At 36.5% G+C, this 24,226-nt stretch overlaps 1 protein-coding gene across 3 annotated transcripts in view; it reads right to left on the bottom strand.

Moving 5' to 3' along the window:
• Positions 1-24,226, bottom strand: part of LOC148949664 (corepressor of RBPJ and splicing regulator) — a 52,327-nt gene that overhangs the window by 17,654 nt on the left and 10,447 nt on the right. Inside the window, exon 2 of one of the 3 annotated variants that reach the window (XM_089093654.1) lies at positions 10,296-10,473. The exons of 1 other annotated variant lie outside the window; for it this stretch is intronic. The gene's annotated coding sequence lies outside the window, so the exon portion shown is untranslated. The remainder of the gene's footprint in view (positions 1-10,295; positions 10,474-24,226) is intronic. One more of the 3 variants, XM_089093652.1, reaches the window with a different exon arrangement.

The following is a 24,226-nucleotide window of genomic DNA, read 5'->3' as shown; positions in this document are numbered from 1 at the left end:
ATCCAGAATGGACCTAAGTTTCACATTTGAACGAGAGAATTGTATTCTCCATAATTTTCTTACAGGAAACTAGAGTTTACGGTCAAAAACCCTTATTAGCACAGATTTTACGGAAATAGTTTTATTTTTCGATCCAAAAATAGACTTAAGTTTCAAATTTTAACCAGAGAATTGTATTTTCCATAATTTTCTTACAAAAAACTAGAGTTTACGGTCATAGACCCTTATTAGCTCAGATTTTAGGCTAGCAATTCGCCCCCCACTATCACACTATAACTACGCTAAGACACCCCTCTGTCATCGCCCATCTCCCCAAAAACAATTTTCAGCCATTTCTAGTTAAAAATTTTATTTCAACACATTAATTCGGTTTTTTTCGCAAGCAATTCGCCCCCCCCCCCACTATCATACTATAACTACGCTAAGACATCCTTCTGCCATCAACCCATCTCTCCCCCCCCAAAACATTTTTCAGCCATTTCTCGTTAAAAATTTTATTTCCAAGTCATCCACTCGGGTTTTTTGTAAGCAATACGCCCCCAAACTATCACACTATAACTATTATATGACAGCCGGCTGCCATCGCCCCATATCCCAACATAACACTTTTCAGACATTCCTAGTTAAAATTTTTCCCAGTCTACACTAAGTTTTACCATTTTCGACCTGATACCTTAAACTAGGTATCCTTTTCCCAGAAATAGACTTAAGTTTCACATTTGAATCACAGAATTGTATTGTCCATAATTTTCTTACAAAAAACTAGAGTTTACGGTCAAAAACCCTTATTAGCTAAGATTTTAGGCTAGCAATTCGCCCCCCACGATCACACTATAACTACTCTAAGAGATCCATCTGCCATCAACCCATCCCCCCAAAAACATATTTATGAGATTTATTGTTAAAATTTTTTATTTAACGTCATCAACACGGGTAGTTCTCTAGCACCTCGCCGCCCCCCACTATCCCACTCTAACTACTCTAAGAGATCCTTCTGCCATCAACCCACCCCCCCAAAAATATTTTTTAAGAAATTTCTTGTTAAAATTTTTTTATTTCATGTAATCCTCATGGGTATTTTATTAGCACCCTGCCATCCACTACCACCCTACAACTACCCTAAGAGATCCTTCTGCCATCACCCCATCCCCCCAAAAATAATTTTTAAGGGATGTCTTGTTAAAATTTTTTATTTAATGTCATCAACACGGGTTTTTCGCTAGCAACTCGCCCCCCACTATCAACCTATAACTACTCTAAGAGATCCTTCTGCCATCAACCCATCCCCCCAAAAGTATTTTTTCAGATTTATTGTTAAAAAATTTTATTTCAAATCATCCACACGGGTTTTTCGCTAGCAACTCGCACCCCACTATCACACTATAACTACTCTAAAGATCCTTCTGCCATCAACCCACCCCCTCCCCCCCAAAAAAAATTTTTTTTTTTCAGATTTATTGTTAAAAAATTTTATTTCAAGTCATCCACACGGGTTTTTCGCTAGCAACTCCCCCCCCCTCCACTATCACACTATAACTACTCTAAGAGATCATTCTGCCATCAACCCATCCCCCCAAAAATATTTTTTCAGAGATTTCTTGGTAAAAAATTTTTATTTCAAGTCATCCAAACGGGTTTTTCGCTAGCAACTCGCCCCCCACGATCACACTATAACTACTCTAAGAGATCCTTCTGCCATCAACCCCCCTCCCCCCCAGAAAAATAATATTTTTTCAGAGATTTCTTGTTAATTTTTTTTTATTTCAAATCATTCACACGGGTTTTTCGCTAGCAACTCCCCCCCCACTATCGCACTTTAACTGCTCTGAGAGATCCTTCCGCCATCCACCCATCTCCCCCCCAGAAATAATTTTTCAGATTTCTGGTTGAAAAAATTTTATTTCAATTCATCCACACGGGTTTTTCGCTAGCAACTCACCCCCCCCCCCCCCACTATCACACTATAACTACTCTAAGAGATCTTTCTGCCATCAACCCATTCCCCAAAAAAAATTTTTTCAGATTTCTTGTTAAAAATTTTTTATTTCAAGTCATCCACACGGGTTTTTCGCTAGCAACTCACCCCCCACTATCACACTATAACTACTCTAAGAGATCCTTCTACCATCAACCCCCCCCCCCCAAAAAAAAAAAATATTTTTTCAGATTTCTTGTTAAAAATTTTTATTTCAAGTCATTCACACGGGGTTTTCGCTAGCAACTCGCCCCTCACTATCACACTATAACTACTTTAAGAGATTCTTCTGCCATCAACCCATCCCCCGAAAAATATTTTTTCAGAGATTTCTTGTTAAAATTTTTTATTTCAAGTCATCCATACGGGTTTTTCACTAGCAACTTGGTCCACAGTACAGCACTATAAGTACTCTAAGACACCCCGCTCCCATCACCCCACCACTTGTGTATTACAGAACACATCGAAGAAGTAAAGCTATCCGTTTTTAAAAATTTTTTCTTGCCATCTACATCTCTCTTATTATCAACTTTTTAGTATAGTATAACGTTAAATTCTATTTTAAATTGACAACACTGTTCAAACACCACTTGTGTATTATACAGTACACATCGAAGAAGTAAAGCTATCCGTTATTAAAATTCTTTTCTTGCCATCTACATCTCTCTTAGTATCAACTTTTTAGTATAGTAAAACGTTAAACTCTATTTTAAATGGACAACACTGTTCAAACACCACTTGTGTATTATACAGTACACATCGAAGAAGTAAAGCTATCCGTTATTAAAATTCTTTTCTTGTCATCTACATATCTCTTAGTATCAAATTTTTAGTATACTATAACGTTAAACTCTATTTTAAATTGACAACATTGTTCAAACACCACTTGTGTATTATACAGTACACATCGAAGAAGTAAAGCTAGGTCAAGTCATAAGACCATTTTATCATCGTTATCCATTTCCGTATATTGATATTGTTCCAAATTTATGATAAATAAGCTATGAGTTAACAACCCCGAGGGGTTACCTTAACTGATAATCACCAATTCGCAAATGCTATACCCTTTTTTCTCCACTTTCATAGGATCCAATTCGCGAATGATATCTAGCTCTAATTTTCCCCCTATTATTCAATTAATATCGTTCGTATAGTTCAATTCGCAAATGCTAAATCCTTTTTTTTCTCCACCTTCATAGGATCCAATTCGCAAATGCTATCTACCGACACATTCATATCAAACCATTCTCGGCTAAAGGCAATTGTCCCAAAAAATCAGAAACCGCTCTTAATAGCACATACTTCAAAGAAATGGCACAGTGAATAACGCATGGGTGATAGACAGCTTTTCCTACAAAATCATTCCTAAATACGCAATTTGACAATCTCTAATTTTCGATAAAAAAAAACAATTATACTCCCAAAACGTGTTTGGCCACTTTATAGGTAAAGGATTGGTCGCTTTTTGCAATGTGCACGTGAAACTGTACTGCATATTCATGAAGGCGTGAATGTATAGTTGAATGTATCGTTCAAATCTTATACAAGCTTACTACTGATGTACGCCGAGCGGATATGTTCTTGATCGAAAGGGATGAATTGATATCATGTACTACAAATTTCGATGCCAGATCACGTCCCAGCCTGAATCTTTATGGAGTTTCATCACAAAGCACTCCTGCCAGAGTTGTCACACATGGGCACCGGCAAAGGTGGCATGCACCCCTTCTGGAAATTTGGGACTACAAAGTAATTATAAGAAAACCAGCGGAAAAGGAGCAGAATAGGGAAAAACCATGGAAAAAATGTGTGTTGCCCCATTTTTGGCTGCCTGCCAATAGATTTTGACCATTAATAAGGAAAATATAAGTTCTAACTTGTGACTGAGTGACACCTTTCCAGTTTTCCACAAACATTTTTTCTATATGATTTGATTGGAAAAAAAAAATAAAGTTCTTCATAGTAATGAAAGTTAAGTAAATAACGATCCTTTTCAATAACGAAAGTGTAAGAGCCTAACTATTGATAACATTCAATCAAAGAGTCAGCTTTTTATGGTGATCCTCAATGTGTATTTGTTTATTAGTAACTAGTGCAGCTATTAGTACCCAAGAAAGTTCGTTTAATCGTAGAAAACACAAGGAAAACAACTTAATAAGGGGCAATTTCGGTATAAAAAAAAAAAATACCGTCGACTTTTGCTTGCATTGCAAGAGTATCCATGAGCTGATATATCAAGCCGCTAGAATCAGAAATGTTTCCCCTGAACTGAATGCTGGGAATTTTTGTATTTGCCCCCTGAACGGATACGTTTTCTAGTGTTTTATGTCCTCTAAGGAGTTGGCTGCACCAGAAAACAGTAAGCTGAGCAAGCTGCATTGAGAAAGGAGTTTGTAAAGTATGTGACAAGAGGGTCTGGTTGCTAACAAAGTCAGTCCAGTGAAGACCTTTGATTTTCCAAAGGAACTTGGTCTGATTAACATCAACAGCGCTGATGATATATTTTGTGGCCGACCATTTCTCCCTCCATACAGTTGCACAATGTTGACTGCTGCGTTTTAAATACTAGTTTTAGTATGGCGGCGTATATTTGTCTTTTGCAAAATACTATTCAGCCTCCCAACAACTGCTAACACTTTGGCTATTTGAGATGTAAACTCTTTTGTGATCAAACCATCCATTGACAGGGTATCCAAGGTAACGGAAGTCTTCAAACACATTTATTGAGTTCCTCCTGATGCTGAATTCCTTTACAATAGAGATGGATGTGGGGGAGGGCTTGATGGGCAAAACTTTGGCTTTCTGCCAGTTTATACTCAAACCAACTTTCGAGGCTTGTTCTGAAAGAACATAGAGAGCGTCCGTGATTTTTTTTTTTACAGTATTCACAACAAGGACCATGTCATCAGTGAAGTCAGCATCAGTAAGAACCTGGTCTCCAAACTGAAGACCAAATAAAAGAAAATTTTTTGTCCATGTCATAATGTAGTCTATCATGGAGTTGAAGAGCTTGGGAGCAGTTGTGCAGCCTGTCAGACATCTGTCTTCACTGAGAATGTAGGAGTGCGTCTTCCATTTACTTGCATGCGCCTCTCCAAGCCATTGTATGGATTTTCAAAAGAGAAATATTTATGGGGTTGGCCTGTTCCATCTCTCTTCCTGGCTGGGAAGTCTGCTTCTAGCGACAGCGAAATATTTTCCTGCAATTCTAACTTATTGGTTGTTCTTTTCAGCTCAGAGGAGATTGTAGATGACTTTGGGCATTCAAATAGGATATTCTGCATAGTCTCTATTGATGATGCGCATTGGCGACAGAAAGGGCTACAAATGTTCCTCCCTCCTGAGGAGGGACACGATACATTCAACGGGCTATAGCTTTAATGGGCTATACTGAAGTAATTTGCAATTTCTACGTCTCAGTGCATCCCTAAGGGTGATAGATACCGAGTTTCAGCTGATTCCAAAAAACCTCTGGATTGTTTGTTTTGCAAGTTTGTCAACTTCCTCGTTAAAACGTATTCCCTGGTGGCCGGGGACGTGTTGGAAAGCTAGTTCTATTCCCTACTTAGCAAGGGCTATTATCAATTCTTGCAACTGACGGACATCTCTGTCAGTAACTACAAAATGGGATTTTCTTGATAATTTGTAGAGACGATTGGGAGTCTGAGAATACAACTGCCTTTTCCCTAGGAGGAGGATTTGTGTGGACCACCTTCAGAACCTTCTATATTGTAGCTATTTCAGCCATGAGGACAGATGAGCTGCCGGGGAGCAATTTCGAAATGTGGAGGTTTAGATAGGGGATGCCTGTTGCAGTAGTTGCTTTACCTGCTTGTATGGAGCTATCTGTATAAATTTCCAGGAACTCATGGAACTTGGTCACTCTAATTTTTTGGAATTCCGCTTGGTTTATCACTGGAGGGATATTTTGCGTCTTTTCCACAATTAGCCGGAGGCATATTTTAACAGGAGTTACCCTCCATGCTGGAGGAAAAGAAAGACAAGGGAAAGATAAATGGTTATTTTCCCAGGTTGGGCATTTGGAAATAAAAGTATCCCATGCCCCAATTCTCCTTGAAGATTGAGGACTCATTTTCACAAATGTTAACAGGTACAGTGGGTGGTCTAAGCCATATGCCTGAATCCTTGTAAACTACCTTACTGATAGCATTTGGCTCCATTAAACTATCGAAGAAAATCCAGCCATTTGGCGAACTTTTGCTCCCTCTGAGTGGTGGTGAAGCCCTAAAGCAGTTCTAAGAGATATATTTTAAAAGGTCACTAGCTTTGCTTTTGTGGTTTTACTAAAATTGATGTATACTATTGGTCCATAATCAATTTTTGATCTGATAAACCTCTTATAAAAATCCAACAGAACTTTGGGAGAATTTGCCCAGGAGAAGGAAGTAAGTCGTCTAAGGATTGATATTCTTTTCACGCGAGACCGCTTCACAGCTTCGACTCGAGCATTCCATACGAGCCTTTAATCCAAAGTTAATCCTAAGATCACAGGGTTAGCTTGAAGCTGAATTAATGAGCCTTTTATGTAAAGCTCTAGTGCTCTGACATTTCGTTTATTATGGAAAATTACTGCTTTCGTTTTAATGGCTGATATTGGAAGGGACATGATTTCTGAGAAAGCTTCTAGTTCAAGTATGGCTTTTTGTAGATTAATCTCCGATTCTTCAATTGAGCGTCCGCATTCATACACCTCACTGACAGTGAGGTGTATGAGTTTTTAAATATGTTGGTTGTACAGATAGACACACAACACTGATTAATGTTGGAAGAGGGGGAGGACCAAGCAATTTTAAGAAAACTAATTTTTAGGTAAATTGAGGCCACTGCCCCTAAAAATTTCATCACCTGGCAATAATATCTCTTACAAAATAGAGTTTTTCCATAACGTAAGTTTTTTAAAGAAAAGTAAAGAGCTATATCAATCAAAAATGGTCAGAAATAAAGTTAAATAATTTCCCAAGTGTAAAACTACTAAAAAGTAACCATCAATAAATAGATGAAACCCAAAACCAACAGAAATTACAATAAATAGCCAAGTCAAATCCAAAACGAACATAAATTAAGATGAGTAGGGCTGACATCCCCTATGTCTCCTGAATACTAGAACATAATTTGTATTTTACTGAAAATAATTCTTATTTCGAGCTGACTGTTTCTATTTCTCATAATATGAAAAAAAAACAGGAGAAAAACCCACCATCACAACCTAGATTGCTGAAAAAAGCAACAAACGAATGTGAATTGATAGTTTAATAAACATTTACCAATATTTATTCCTTAAAGTCTTATTAATTTTGGATTTATAAAAGTTAAAAAAGTGAAAAATTCACAATGTACTTTGTTTTCAGTAAAGTAAAAGTTATGTTCTGGTCTTTGGGAGTGTCAGGCCTGCTCATCTTGGTTTCTGTTATTTTTGTGTTTCATTTATTTATTGATGGTAATTTGTGTTAGTTTTATGCTTGCAAAATTATTTGACTTTATTTATAATCATTTTTGGTTTAATGTAGCTCTACTTTTTTGAAAAACATAGTTTGTAGAAAAAGCTTTTTAATTACTTTCTGTTTGTTTTTTATTGACATGAGTTTAAAACATTCCTTGTTTCAAAATCTTCTTTGTGAATTGACCCATCTGTTGCTCCAAGGTGGTGTGGGAAAGAGGTCATTTTGAAGACCTGGATGTACATAGCATCTTTTGATTTAGTGTCACCAACTGTGTCAATATACCTCCGAAAAGCTCTGGATTTGTGTCGGACAGAGGTAAGATAGAAATAATAGACCATACTTTTAGCCATGACCAAAGCTGAAAATCTAGGCAATTAGAAGACAGTAGATAACAATGCTTTCAAAACAGGATTAGGGTTCTTGGCTAAGGAAATTGCAAGCTACTACAGAGGTACAACTTTTGAAAGTGGCTATCACTTTATTTTTAACAAGATTATATGAGGGATGTTGGTGTTGCTACAGTAGATATTGTAGAGTTCTCTAGTTAAAGTGTTTAATATGTGTTTCTTTATTTATTATGTTGCTTATATTATGTTTATTTTGTAGGTAATTTGGGTCACAATAGATGCTTAATGCTTGATTTTGATGCTTATCTTTTCTTATGCTTGCTTGTTTAATGCTTGATAGAATTAAATAAAAAAAACAAGTTTTTTTCAACTGAAAGTAAGGAGCGACATTAAAACTTAAAACGAACAAAAATTATTCCTTATATGAAAGGGGATGTCCCCTCCTCAACGGTTCGCTCTTTACACTAGTTCTTTATTGTTTTACAACATAGAGTTGGGAGAAAGAGTCGAACTTTAGCGTAAAGAGCGAGGCGTTGAGGAGGAGAAAGTCCCTTTCATAAGGAATAATTTCTATTCGTTTTGTTTTAATGTCGCTCCTTACTTTCAGTTAAAAAAACTTGTGTTTTTTTTTAATTTAATTTTTTTACGTTTTTGAATAATGCAAGTTTTGATTTTGGCTCACCGTACATGACTAATTAAAATAAAATTTGCATATTAATTTTACTTTTATTTGGTTAAGTGACTTTCTCGAAAGTTGTTTAATTTTATTTACAAACGTTTTTATTAGTAATAAATATACGTAACTTACGAACTAACTTACGAAACGAACTTCTATATTCACATATTTTTAATACGTATATTACGGGGTTCGCCCCTCTAGTTAATACCTCGCTCTATACGCTAAAGTTCGAATTTTGTCCCAATTCTTTAAAAATGATCCCTTAATCACAAAGGCTGTTAATTAGAATAAATAGCTGTTATGAAAGTACTAAAAAATCTTTTGCTTAAAGACAAAGGTAGCAACTAGGGGACGAACTCAATAATATACATAATAATTTCTGTTCGTTTTAAGTTTTGATGTTGCTCCCTACTTTCAGTTGAAAAACTTTTTTTTTTTATTTAATTTCTTATCGTTTTTTTTAAATAATGCTGCGAAATCCGGCGCCCCCCTCATAGCAATATCCCTTCCCCCATGGAAAGAGTCTCCCACACAACCCCTGACCCCCCCCCCCTACCAGAAAAAATACTCCCTGAAAACGTCTATATACTTCCCAATACCCAATACTATATGTAAACATTGGGTAAAGTTTATAACTTTCAGCCCTCCCCCCGGGGACTTTGGGTGATTAAATCATCCTAAAAGACATAGTTATTATATTTTCGACAATGTTGAACAAAATGGCTATCTCAAAGTTTTGCTCGGGTGACTTTTGGGAAAAAATGAGCTTGGGAGGGGGCCTAGATGTCCTCCATTTTCTTTTGTCACTTCAAAACGGCACTAGAACTTTGAGCCCTCCCACGATATTCTAGGGCCACTGGTTCGATAGGATCACCCCTGGGTAAAAAACAAAAAAAAAAAACAAATAAACACACATCCGTGATCTTTCTTCTGGCAAAAAATATAAAATTCCATATTTTTGTAGATAAGAGCTTGAGACCACTACAGTAGGGTTCTCTGATACGCTGAATCTGATGGTGTGATTTTCATTAAGGTTCTCTGACTTTTAGGGGATGTTTACTCCTTTTTTCAAAAATACGGCAAATTTTCTCAGGCGCGTAACTATTGATGGGTTAGACTAAACTTGATGAAACTTATATATTTGAAATCAGCATTAAAATTTGATTCTTTTGATGTATCTGTTGGTATCAAAATTCCGTTTTTTTTAGTTTTGGTTACTATTGAGCCTTACTTACAGTTCATTACCACAAACTGTTTGATACTCTACACATATGTCTTGCAAAATCAAATCAATGTAGATGCTACTTACCTGTCAGATTAGATTACTATAGAGTTTAAGATTACGTTAGTTTAAAGTATGTGCAGAACTAAGGTAAAATACAAAACTTTTCCAGACTTTTCATTACTTGGGTAATTCATTTAATCCCTCCAACAGACCTTTCTAAGATTTATCAAGGCAGTGTACTTCAAGATAAGGCCATAATAATAGGAATCACAGATATAGTAGGGACACTGTTACCATCCAGGTTAATGGTGCATTATATTATAGCTGTTCCTGAGATGATGCACAAACACCCTTTTGATAACACAGATGTACAAAGAGCCTTTAGATTTAGTTTAAAATACCCTTAGCTATTTCTTAGATATTACAAGCAAGTTTTTTGAAATGCCCAAAGGATTTGCATCAGAAAGTGGCAGATAAAAATTGTAGACCATGCTTTTGGTCCATGACCAAAGCAGAGGATCTAAGTAGTTGGAAGGTGGTTGACACTGAATGATTGCTGAGGAAGATAAAAAAAAACACATAAAAACCCATAAAAAAAAAAAACCACCTAGACCTTTACCTCCAGGGCAGAAGCACGAATTGGTGAGGAACAATGAGTTGATAAGTTCCTTTCTTCAAACTCTTATTTGCCCATTGACCTAGCTGCCGCTTAAAGTTGACATGGAAAAGAGGTCTTTTTTACAGCTTGCATGCAAATAGTGTCTTTTGATTTAGTCTCAAGGGACCTGTAAAAAATTTGCTGAAAATTTCTGTGGATTTACATTGGAAAAAGGCATGAAAGTGGCAGACCATGAATTTAATTCTTCAAAAATTGATTTGTTATTAATTTAACACACTATTCATTATTAATTTAAGAGACTATAAACATAGCAGCCATATATACAGGAGGGCTATTGTTATCATCCAGTGTAACCATGTATTATATTATAACTGTTCCTGAGATAACAAACAAAAACCCTTGACTACATAGATGTACAAAGTGCCTTTTGATTTTGTTCAAAGTACCCTTAGCTGTTCCTTATATATTGCAAATACCTCCTTTGAAGTTGTAATAGTACAATTTTAGTAGTAGTAGTAGCAGTGTTTATCTTTAGTTTAACATCCCCTGAAAATCTTACCTTAAAACCCCTAGTCTCAGCAGTAGTAGTAGTAGCAGTATGCACTGAGTGCCTTTTTGTTAGTTCAACATCTATCTCAACATAACCTGGAAGTTTTAACTTAATAACTAAGATATTCTTGAGAAATACCTCACATACCCTTATTTGGAACCTGATATCATATTGCTTGTTTTGTTTTAGCTCAACATTCCCCTGAATGTTCCCTAAAATTGTTCCCTTATGTTCCCTTATTATTATTTATTGAAAACCCATCAATCACAAAACGTGATAAGATGGAGTAAAGGGAAAAGAAAAGAAATAAAACAAAAGCTAACAAACAAGAAACCAATGACACAGACACACAAAAAAATAGAACACTATTGAATTAAAACATGGTCCCAATCATTCTGTGAATCCAATTTTCGGTTATGTTTGGCAATTAATTTAAGGATTGCAAGATTAGGATCCGCAAGTTTGAATTTTCTGATTAAAGGAGAATTTTGATGCCAAGGAGGCAACTGAAGCAAATACTTAGCAAACCGAAAGAAAATGGACCAGACTTTCAGACAATCAGTTCTAGTAAACAGCTTCCAAAATGGGACAATTTACAAAATGTGAGGGAGGGCTACAGCATTGAAAAGGCTAACTAATAGTAGGCGGTTGAATTGAAGTTTTGCTGAAACAATTGAAGCATAAGAAGCAGATATATGTTGTATGAAATGGTCTAGGAGCAGGGATCGGGTGTGGCGTAGCGAGGAACCATTGGGAAGACCTAGATAAACGAGGTGGTCAACAGCTCTAACCGTGGTATCACCAAGCGCTATAAACGACGGTGGCTCGCCTTTCGAGATAAAAAAGCACTATTTCAGATCTATCAGAATTGAAACAAAGACCAAGCTTAAGATACTCCTGTTTAAGTGTGACAAAGATTCATTCTCTGGAGGGTATAACTGAGATTCAAAACATCATATGCATAACACACTAGAGACAGATTCAGTGAAGAAAGAATCAGAGATGTGGGGCACTGGTATTGAGCATCCAAAACACAATTATTGAAAAGATTGAGAGATGATACTGCTCCTTGCGTGCACCTTTCAAGACTGGAATGAATTTCCCATGGGCAACAGGGGGTATATTTTTATCCAGAGGTAGTTCTTAACAAACACAGAGTCGAGAGTACATATCTTGAAGACAGTGAATCACCGAGGAATTCAGTCCACGTTTGGCCGCCTTGAGGAGTATAGTTGGGTAGATGAGGGAATCAAAGGCACAGCTGATATCATGACCAGCAAGAACAAGACATTCTCCTGAGGATTCGGCATCAATTACTGCATTAGCTACAACTGTTAGAGCATCAGCACAACCTATTCCCCACTTGAACCTGAACTGGTGAGGTGGGCTGTAACACGTCTTTTCAAGTTCAGATCGGAAAAGAGGCTCGAAGACCTTTCAAAAGGAGGTCGCCACCATAATAGGTCGAAATGATGAACGTTCTGGATTCGCTTTTCCTTTTTTGGGAATTGGGATAAGGTCTCCAATGCAGAAAGAAGAGGGTACGATTTGCTATGTAAAAATCCTCTGCATTAAAAGTGGCAACTGTTGGACTAATGCCTCCCCACCAAATTTCAAATGTAAAGCACTGATGTGGTGAATACCATTGGACGATTTATGCTTTAAATGTCTGATGACATCTTCAATCGATGCTGTACTAACAACGAATTCTCTATTGGGACTGGTAACAAGGAAATTATCTAACTCAGTTTCATGAAAGAGATCAAGATACTGACCAGGAGCAGCAAATTCAGATTCATAGTAGGTATACCATTCCTCCTCAGGAATCTCAGCCGCAGAGAAACATGGTGGAGACCTATCTTTGCAAGAAATAATTCTAAAAAGAAGATTTTTATCATCCTTAGCAAGTGCCGAATTGGCATTTACTAGGATTCTATGATGAAGAGTGAGAGCATTGGAAAAATTTCTCTTTGTAAAAAGACAAACAAGATTCACAGCACCAGTCAATGGATGGTCACAATCCTTCCAAACATTGAACCAAAATTTTGCTTCAGTACAAGTCATAGTTGTAGCACTAGCAGTACTAGCAACAGTGGCAATATGCATATGGTGCTTTTTCATTAGTTCAACATCCCCCCAACTTCCTTTGAAATATTCAGCTCAATATTCTCAGTTGTTCCAAAGACATTAATTATATACCCCTTTGACAAACTGCTGTTTTGACAACCTGTAGAGAACACCTTTAGCTATTTTCAACACCCCATCAAAGTAGGCAGGAAGTTTCAACTTAATACCCTAAGCAGCTCCAGGGACCTTGCTGATATGTCCTTTTGACAACTTGCATGTACACGGTATGTTTTGATTTAGTTTAAGATCCTCTCAACATTCCCTATGATTTTCATGTTAATACCCTTAGATTTGGTAGTAGTAGCAATAGTGACAACCTACATGCACATAGTGTGCTTTGATCTGGTTGAAACTCCACCTAGACGTTTTCTGAAAGTTTCATCTTAATACTCTTAGCCTTAGTAATAACAGAAATTGTAGTGGCAGTAGTAGTAGTACCCTTTTGGTTAGTCCAACACCCCCCAAAACAAGCTCTATAACTTTCCATTGCTATGATATTACTGTTATGCCATTTTAATAATGAGTATATCCATAGTGTTTTAATTAAGATCTACTTCCCCCTCAACATTTGCTGAGATTTTTATCTTAATATTCTTAGTACTAGTATTAGTTGCAATAAAAGTAGTAGTTGTAGCAGCAGAAGTAGTACTATAAGTAGTAGTGTGTATATATTGTCTTTTGGTTAATTTCCCCTTAAAGCATTCCCTAAAAGTTCCAACTTAATTCCCTAATCCAATCCTGAGAAATGCTCTTTTGACAATCTGCATGCATGTAGTGTGTTTTGATTTACTTCAAGTTTCCCTTCTAAATTCTCTCAAATTCTAACCTTCATACCCTTAGTTTTAATAGTACTAGTATCATAGTAGTAGGAGCAGCAGTAGTGTTATACTAGTAGTAGTGGTGACAGTGTTAATAGTAATAGTATGCACATGTTGACTTTTGGCCAGTTGAACATCCCCCTGATACCCTGGAAGTTTCAGCTTGATATGGTAAGCTTTTCCAAAGATATTGCTGGTATGCTCTTTTGATAATCTGTATACACAGAGTATGTTTTGATTTTGCTCAACTTTCAACTCAACATTTTCTCAGATTTTTACTTCAATATCCTCAGCCTTGGTAGTACTTGCTACAGAAGAAGTAGTTTTAGTAGTAGTAGCATACAAATATTGCCTGGAAACACAATCCCAGTTGAAGATGTTACCCAACTTGGTAAACCTAACTCTAATGGCCTAAAAACAAGTAGATCCTTCTTATTTACACTGAAGGAAAAAATTAACATCCCAGAAAAGTTATTCCTATTTGGGCAAATGAAACCACACAAGGAATACAAACCAAAGCCTATCCAGTGTGAGAAGTGTCTCAAACTGGGACACACAACAAACAAATGCAATGAAATTCTTCTAGAGTGTAGTAATTGTAAATCATTCCATCCTAAAGAGTTGACAACTTGCAAGAACATTCAGCCTACATGTATCAATTGCAAAGGCCCACACGAATCTACCAATAAATCACTATGCCCTGCATATAAGAAAAGAGCACTAACACTCAAAATAGAAACAGAGAAGGCCATTCCATACCCCTTTGCAGCAATGGAAGCAAATGCTGCCCAACAATACCAAATAAAGCCCTTAATGAAACCAACCAAAACCCCAAAGTAAAACACCCCCAATGCATCAAGTACCCCGTATAAAACACCATCCTCTAAGCCCCCTAGCTCACAACCCTATCAGAAGGAATCACCAAGTCAACAAGCCTCCTTGTCTGATGGGTCAGCCTGGCCTCCCCTCCCAAGAACAAACAAACCAGAAACACTACCAGGAATTAATCCCTTAACTGACAAACATGATGCACAACCAAACATGCAATTCCCAAATATAAGCTTATTCATTCTAAACTGTAATGCAGTTCAGGCCATGAACATAAATCAACTACAGAAAACAAAAATCATTGCACAATTGGCAAAAATCTACATTCCTGACGATATACTCATTCAAGCAAAAAAAGATCTTAAAGCTGAACATTGATACACAGTCATATGAAAAATAAATCAACAACACAACACATATCATTACTCCAGTGGAACATAAGATCACTCACAGAAAATAAGCTAAATGAACTAATATCTTTTATGAATAACAATTCCATTAATATTACTTGCCTCCATGAAACTCAATTAACCCAAAATCAACAAATTAAGTCTCTGGGATATACTATCCTGAGAAAGGATAGAACGTCAGAGAGAAAAGGAGGTGGAGTAGCTTTAATAGTTAAAAATAATATAAAATTCTGTGGCATCAATTTTCCAGATTTTGCAAATGATGTTGAGGCAATTGGTATCAGTGTTTGGCTGAATAATACAAAAACCTACATAATAAGCTTTTATAACCCTAATGGCCAAACTACAGATGCCATGGATTTCTTTAAATGTATAAATAATTCTAATATGTTAAAAAATATCATTATTTGTGGAGATTTCAATGCCCACAGCCTTTTTTGGGGGAATAAACCAGCAAATAAAGCTGGTAAATTGATTGAGCATATGACTTCAAATAATACTGAATTAGCTATTGCTACTCCTCCAAACCTGAATACATATTTCAACCCCAAAAGTGGCAGATTCTCCACAATTGACCAACAAATTGTGTCATTAAACATTTTGAATAAAATTTATATAAATAAAATTGATAGTATATGTACTGACCACTTTGCTATAGTTTGCTCCCTAAATGAACCTGCTGAAACTCTATCACATACCTCCAAATATATCAACACTAAAGCATATTGGTCTATGTTCCAAAATTAGCTAAATGATGAAATTACAAGCGTCATCCAAAATTCATGCATTTCAAACACAACAGTTGACACACAAGCTGAAGTCTTGGCATCTTTACTAATAAATACAGCTAATCATGCTATCCCCAGGACCACACCCAGGAATACCATCCCTAAACATAGTCTCAAAAAATGGTTGAGAAATGAGTTCCTACATAAATTCAAAATAAAAAAGGAAGCTAGGAGAACATTCATAAAAAAACCATCATCTTATACATATCTTAAAAAATTACATGCAGAATCTAATCTAAAAAGGACTATAATAGATGCTAAATACTGGAATAATTTTGCAAATAATCTCTCCAGAGAAACACATGAGCCAATTATACATAAAGTCATAAGCCACATCTGTGGGAAAAAGACTTCCTCCAACCCACTCCTGTATGAGCTTATACATAATAATACCCATTATGACAATGATAATGAAAAAGCTAAGCTATTTGCAACTCTTTTTGTTAATAAGCTCACATCAAATAATCGAAGCAAAAAGTCCCCAATTCCTATGAACCCAAGTTACCAACCACGCCCAGGATCCGAGTATATAACTAGTCCATTTTCAATCCAGGAAATGAATAATGCAATACATCATATTAGGACCAAAACTAGTGGCAGCTATGACAATATACACCCTGCATGGATAAAGAATCTCACTCCTTCATACAAACAGGAACTGCTAAATTGTTATAATCACGCTTGGGCATCTTCTATTTTCCCCAATATATGGAAATGTTCGTCCCTCCTACAAATCCTAAAGAAAAATAAACAAAGATAACCCTGAGTCCTATAGGCCCATAATGATTACTCCTGTGATGGGGAAATTAATGGAGAAAATGATCTATTACAGACTCCTCTGGTTTGTTGAAAAAAATAATATGATCCCTCACACTCAAACTGGATTCAGGAAACACCACTCCTCAACAGATGCTTTCATTTTGCTAACAAATGTAATAAATGAATCATTCTCAAAAAATTATGTCCAAGATGCAGCTTTCCTAGACTTTGAAGGGGCATTTGACAATGTGAACCACCAAATCCTTTTAAAAAAACTTGCAAACCTTGGACTACCCCCCCCCCCCCCAAGCTAGTATCTTTTATAAAATCCTTCATAGAGGTGCAAAGTTTCATTGTTTGTGTTGGTTCAGCCTCTTCACCCCAAAAGACAATAACCAAAGGCCTACCTCAGGGACAAGTCCTCAGGTTCCTCCAGTTTGCCCTATATCTCTGGAACATCAACCTCTTCCCACCGAATGTATAATATGCAGGCGATCTGGTGATGTGGTCATCTGGCAAAACCTTTGATATAGCACAATCAAATCTGCAAAAGTCACTTTTACAATTTGAAAAATTCTCTCAACATTTAGATTTACCCTTTGCACCAACCAAGTCAAAAATAATCCAATTTCACTGAAAGCGGAACCATGTTAATGCAAAACTAACTCTAAATGGAACAACTATTCCAGAAGATAATCATATTAATTACCTAGGTCTCATGCTTGACCAAAAACTTAATTTCCACCTCCACATCTCAAACACAATGAAAAAAATGCTATAGAAAAACAAAGACTAAAAAGACTTCTTTCCACACCCTGGTGATGTAAGGAGAAAACCTTACTCCAGTTTTACAAATCACATATAAGACCCCATAATGACTATGGGCTCATCGTCTATGGTGCATGTGCAAAGACCCAGATGCAAAAAATTGAAACAACACAAAATGATATAATAAGTCTCATATTTGGTCTTAGGAAACCCACAAGAACCAAGTTTCTGCTAGTGGAGAGTGGATTAACAACAATAAGGGAGAGACGTAGCTTTCTCTTAATAAAACATCTTACAAAAATTGAATCAAATAGCTCACACACCCTACATAATTGGTTAAGAAATCCAGCCATGTATAGAGGCATTGCAGATGAGTATGCCAATATTCAGAAGAAGGTCCCCTTACATGCAAAGTCTATTGCACCTACTTTCCCCCAATCCCCTCCATTGAATTGGTCAATTCCCATAATAAATACTGATTTCTCAAAGTGGAATAAAGATTTAACCCCCATTGCTTTTGTCCAGAAAAAATTTGCTGAACTTAATACAATTACCTATAAAAACCACTTCCAAACATTGGTTGATGGGTAAAAAATAAACGAGAAGCTAGCAGGTGGTGCTTTTCTTCCTTACCTGAATATTGCAATAGGCGAGAGATTATATAATAGTTTATATATAATGTCTTCTGAGTTAATAGTCATAATCATGCCATTAGAACACCTTAAGGAAAACTAACCTTCGATTACCAATTCAAATAATATTGCTGTACATTCTGACTCTTTATCAAGCCTTGAGTTGCTGGCCTCAGCTCCTCAGTATACGTTAGACATTGACATTTATCATTGTCTCCGTATTATAGATAATCGTGCTTCAAGTGGCATAAGAACTTATTTTCAGTACATTCCTAGCCACTCTGGTATAAGTGCTAATTATCAGGTTGATGAAATACTAAAAAATGCTATAAGTATTGACAAGCCAAGTGGCAGACCAATCCGGATTAGAGATATTTATTGATGGAGACTATCAGATATTAATTTTAATAAGTAAATCCTATCCTTTCCCCCTTTCCCAGTGAGTATTGTTCTAAAATGGATCATAGAATTTGTTCAGGAACAAATGGAATAAATTTTCTTGCATTCTTGTATATGTTTCCTAATTCAAGTGGTTCAATTTCCCTGTCCCCTCTTTGCAGGCATTGTAATATGAATAATGAAACAATTGACCATTGCCTATTTGAATGTAATATGCTGAATTCTGCAAAACATACTCTGCTTTGTAAACTGCGAAAATGCTTCAAACCCCACAAAATCTAACTATCAGCCAAGAGACTGGCCAACTATACATGCGCACTGAGTGTAATAATCGACATCTATCATCTTATATTTGAACTCCTAGAGTCGAAAGATCTACCCGAAAGATATCTGAAAATATCTAATAAATATGAGGCAATCAAGCCAGTAGCTCTGTAGCCCACAGAGTGAAGCAAAAGGAAAAGGGCTAAATAGTTTTAGTGAAAAGCCCGCTTGCTGTTAAATAGAAGAAGATTAATGAAACAATTGACCATTGCCTATTTGAATGTAATATGCTGACGTCTGCACAACATACCTTGCTTTGTAAACTGTTAAAATACTTCAAACACCACAAAATCTCATTGTCAGCCAAGAGCCTAGCTAACTATATCTGCACACAGAGCACAGAAATCGATATCTATCATCTTATATTTGAACTCATTGAGTCAAAAGATCTACTGAAAGGTATCTGATAATATCTAATAAATAAGAGACAACCAAGACAGTAGCTCTGTAGCCCACAGAGTGAAGCAAAAAGAAGAGGGCTAAATAGTATCAACTGAATAGCCCGCCTGCTGTGAATTAGAAGAAGATCTTCCCCTTCTACCATTCCCTGAAAGTTCTAACTTAATACCCTAATCAATTTCTGAGATATGCCCTTCTGACAATCTGCATGGACATAGTGTGTTTTGATGTAGTTCAATTTTCCCCTCTATGCTCAGTTGAGTTTTTGTCTTCATACCCTTGGTCTTAACAGTACTTGTATCACAGTAGTAGAGGTAGTAGTAGGAACAATAGTAGTATTGTCTTGTTAGTAGTACTAGTAATAGCAGTAGTTGTATCCACATGTTGCATTTTGGCCAATTATACATCCCCCTCATGATGCAAAAGAAGTTTTAGTTTGATATGGTAAGCTGTTCTACAGATATTGCTGATAAACCTTTTTGACAATTTGTGTTCACATAGTATGTTTTTATTTAGTTCAACTTTCCCTTCAACATTTCCACAAATTTTCACTTCAATGCCCTTAGCCTTGGTATTATTTGCTACAGAGGCAGTTGTTGTATCAGTAGTAGTAGCATGCAACTATTGCTTTTTTGGTCAATTGATCATCCCCCTTATCATTATTATTAGCAATTATCTCCTCAACGTTCTCTGAAAGGTTCACCTGAATGCCCTTTGTCATTTTGGACATTAAAGGTCAAACATGCCACCTTTCTCAACAACAAATAATATGTGTAAAAATGAGTGAATTGCATAATTCACAGCCCTTGCCTCAAGGGCTGGGGGAGTAGCATTCCATAAGACATAGTTACTGGACCTTTCAACAATGCTGAACAAAATGGCTATCTAACAATCTTGATTTGATGTCCTTGGGGAACTGATCCATGTGGGAAGGGGGCTGATTGCTCTCCAATCACTTTTGACTCTTGAAAAGGGTACTAGAATTTTCAATCTCTGATGAAATGATATCCTTCTGAAGTTCCTACAACCACTCCTTTTACAAAGTACTTTATTTTTAAACAAAAATAACAAGAAAAAACTATCTTAGACTTACAACATGTAGATGATTTGAGTGCTCTAAATGAAAATGTAAGCAAAATGAATGACCTTATGGAGGTTTTGAGAGTTCAGGTGCAAGAACTGGTTTAAAAATTAATGTTAAGAATACCAAGTTTCTTAGACTGGAACAAGTGAAGGTGAAGAAGTGATAATGGGTAACAAAAAGATATCTTGAGTAGATAGTTTCAGCTATCCTATTTTTGTAAGTAATGATGGTGGATGCAGTAAAGGGTTCTAGGCATTTACTCTCCCCCCCCCCTCAGAAAATACCACCCTGCAGAACATACATCCCCACTGAAAAAAAATTATTCCCAAAAAATTTCTCTCCACTGATAATCCCCCCCATGCATAGAATTCCCCCTTTAGAAATGTATGTATGTTTCCCAATAACAAATACTGTATGTACTTAATGGACAGATTATAGAACATAGAAAGGCGCTTAAAACTTCTACAATGGGGTTCTCTGATTATTTTGTAGTTAGGAAGGGGGGGAGATACCTCAAAGGGTGCATTTTAATGCCAAAACATCCCAGCTCTCACTGATTTATTAGATAAATACAGAATCAGTGCTAAGAAAAAGATAAGGAGAGGGTGGAGGTAGAAATTTATATAATCCCTAGGGCTGAAACCATTATTTTTATTGGAGGGGGGGGGGGGGGCAAAAGAAACTTTTACAAAATGTCTAAAGTATGTAATTGACATCTACTCCCTTATAATTTCTGGGAATATTTCTGGGCTATTTTTTATTATGAAAGTAAAGAGCAACATTAAACCCAAAAGCAAGCTGAATTTATTCTGTATAGAAGTTTTAGTCCTTTTTTGTTATAAGTCAAAAGTGATTGGAGACCAAGCAGCCACATGGGGGTATTTTCCTGGAAGGTAAACACCTGGAACTGCAGAAAAGATATTAAAAGTCAAATAGCCAAGACCCAGGGTACTTTTTGCAGTAAAAAATTAAGAAGAATAGGAAGATAAGTCTTCAAAGCAAGATTTGAAGATTAGAAGCTACAGTGATAACAGTGCTCAAAAATAGTACTGAAATGTGGATGCTCCAAAAGATGGAGGAGGATTCAATAGATGTCTTTCACAGATGTTGTCTATGGATTCTTTTGGGCATTCATCTGAAGGACCATATTCCAAATACTAAGTTGCATAAAAAATGTGGTTTTATACCACTTTTTAGGGTTATTACTTTAAATTGCAGCTTGGAGCAATCTAAGAATTTTTTTGAAGCTCTGGAGTTTATGTTTTAAGTTTTTCATTATAGTTTAGTGACCAGGTGCAGTTGGATGATTGGTAGCATTCCAGTCAATTTTACACTTCCTTGAGGACCACTCAGCATCCAGCCTTCATTTGAAAATATCAACAGATTCAGCAGTAACTGTGTCTTCAGAGAGTTTATTCCAAACTGTTGATCTTTACAGCAGATTTCTCTTCAAGCTTGACTGTATGTAGCATAATTACAAGTCACTTTGGACAAACTTTGTCAAAAGCTTTCGAAAATTCAAGCAGAACCATATCAGCAGGCACCTCATTATCAAGTAACTTAGTGTTGTGGTCAACAAATTTAATTAGATTGGTATTAACAGATCTTCCAGGATGAAAGCCATGCTGTAAGCTGTACAAGAGACTATTTGTTTCAAGATGTCTAATAAATGCAAAATTGACTATTTTCAAAATACCATTGATGTCATGGCAAATAGGTCAAATATTTTCAGCAAGGTCCTTTCTACCTTTCTCAAATATTGGAATGATACAGGAAGTTTTCCAATCCAGAGACTGTTTTCCAGTAATTAATTAAAAAACTTTTTCCAGAAAATAAGTTTTTCAAAGAAAAGTGAAGAATTCCATTAAACCAAAAATGAGCAAAAATAAAATCAAATAATCTACCAAGCGTAAAACTACCACAAATCAGCATCGATAAATAAATGAAACCCAAAATGAACAGAAATTACAATAAATAACCGAGTCAAACTCAAAAAGAGCAGAAATTAACATAAGTTGGGTTCAAAACCCCATTGCCTTCCCAAAGACTAGAACAAAACTTGCACTTCACGAAAAAAAATACAAATCAATATGCATTGTCAGTTTAATATACATATACTGATGACTCAAAACAAGCAGAAATGACTCAAAACGAGCAGAAATTAACATGAGTAGGCTCAGATCCCTATGCCTTCCCAAGGCCAGAACATAATTTGCATTTTACTGAAAAAAGTACAAATGAATGTGCATTATCAGTTTAATATAGGCATATACTGATATTTAGTAATCAAAATGTTAATATTACTTGATTTATTAAAGTTATAAAAGTAACAAAGTTTATATTTTTTCAGTAAAGTGCAAATTATGTTCTGGCCTTGGTTAGGCATAGGGGTTTTGAGCCCTACTCATGTTAATTTCTGCTTGTTTTGAGTTTGAACGCTTTCTATAAAAACCTTATATGCCCCCTAGGGCATAACTTACAACCCTTGCCCTGAGGGCTGTGAGGGGGGGGGGGGTTGTCATCCTCAAAGACCAACTTTCCAGAACTTTCAACTACGTTGAACAAAATGGCTATCTAAAAATGTTGATTGAATGTGTTCGGGGAAATGGTGGCCGTGAGAGGGGGGTTAGTTGCCCTCCAATCACTTTTGACTATTAAAAAGGGCAGTAGCCCTTTGAATATCCAATCGAATAAGCCTTTTTTTAAGTTTCTACGACAATGCTTTCTATAAAAACCTTATATGCCCCCAGGGCATCACTTACAAGCCTTGCTCTGAGGGCCTGGGGGGATTGTCCTCCTCAAAAACATTATTTATATCAGGAAATCAACTACGCTGAACCAAATGGCTATCTCAAAATTTTGATTGGATCTGTTTTGGGAAATGGTGGGCGCGTAAGGGTTGTTAGTTGCCTTCCAACCACTTTCAACTATTAAAAGGGCACAAGCCCCAATCAAATGAGACCTGTTTGAAGTTTCTACAACAACGCTTTCTATAAAAACCTTATATGCCCCCAGGGCATAACTTTCAACCCTTTCCCTGAGGGCTATGTGATGGGGGGGGGGGGAAATATCACCCTCAAAGACCTAATTTTCCAAACTTTCAACTACGTTGAACAAAATGACTATCTCAAAATTTTGATTGGATGTGTTTGGGGAAAAGGTGGGCATGAAAGGGAAGTTAGTTGCCCTCCAATCACTTTTGACTATTAAAAAGGGCACTATCCCTTTGAATTTCCAATCGAGTGAACCTTTTTTGAAGTTTCTACGACAACACTTTCTATAAAAACCTTATATGCCCCCAGGGCATATAAGGCTGTTCCAATTTCCAATTAAATGAGCCCTTTTTCAAGTTTCTACAACAACTCCTTTGATACAAAGTGCCCTGGTCTGGAAGAAAACAAAAAATAAATACTACATGGTGCCAACATTGTTCTTTACTTAGGCAGCACTATAACTTTAATGTTTGTAGAAAGCATTGTCTATAACAAAGATATGCCCCCAGGGCATAACTTACAACCCTTGCCCCAAGGGCTCTGATGGGGTTATCATCCTCAAAGACATAATTTCTGAAACTTTTAACTACATTGAACAAAATAGCTATCTCAAAATTTTGATTGATTGTGTTTGGATAAATGGTGGGCATGAGAGGGGGGTTAGTTGCCCTCAAATCACTTTTGACTATTAAAAAGGGCATTATCCCTTTGAATTTCCAATCGAACGAGCGCTTTTTCAAGTTTCTACAACAAAGATTTCAATGATAACCTTATATGCACCCAGGACATAACTTATAACCCTTGCCCTGAAGACTATGGGGGGAGTGTCCTGCTCAAAGGCATAATTTCCAGAACTTTCAGTGGGCATGGAGGGTTAGTTGCCCTCCAATTACTTTTGAATATGAAAAAGAACACTAACCCTTTGAATTTCCAATTGAATGAGCCTTTTTTGAAGTTTCTACAACAACACTTTCCGTAAAAACCTTATATGCCCCCAGGGCATAACTTACAACCCTTGCCCTGAGTGCAGTGGGGGAGTG

Source organism: Artemia sp. Qi Xiang Cuo, chromosome 8 (assembly GCF_049724085.1).
Source record: "Artemia sp. Qi Xiang Cuo chromosome 8, ASM4972408v1, whole genome shotgun sequence".
Classification (NCBI taxonomy): domain Eukaryota; kingdom Metazoa; phylum Arthropoda; class Branchiopoda; order Anostraca; family Artemiidae; genus Artemia; species Artemia sp. Qi Xiang Cuo.
This window is presented reverse-complemented; position numbering and strand designations above follow the sequence as displayed.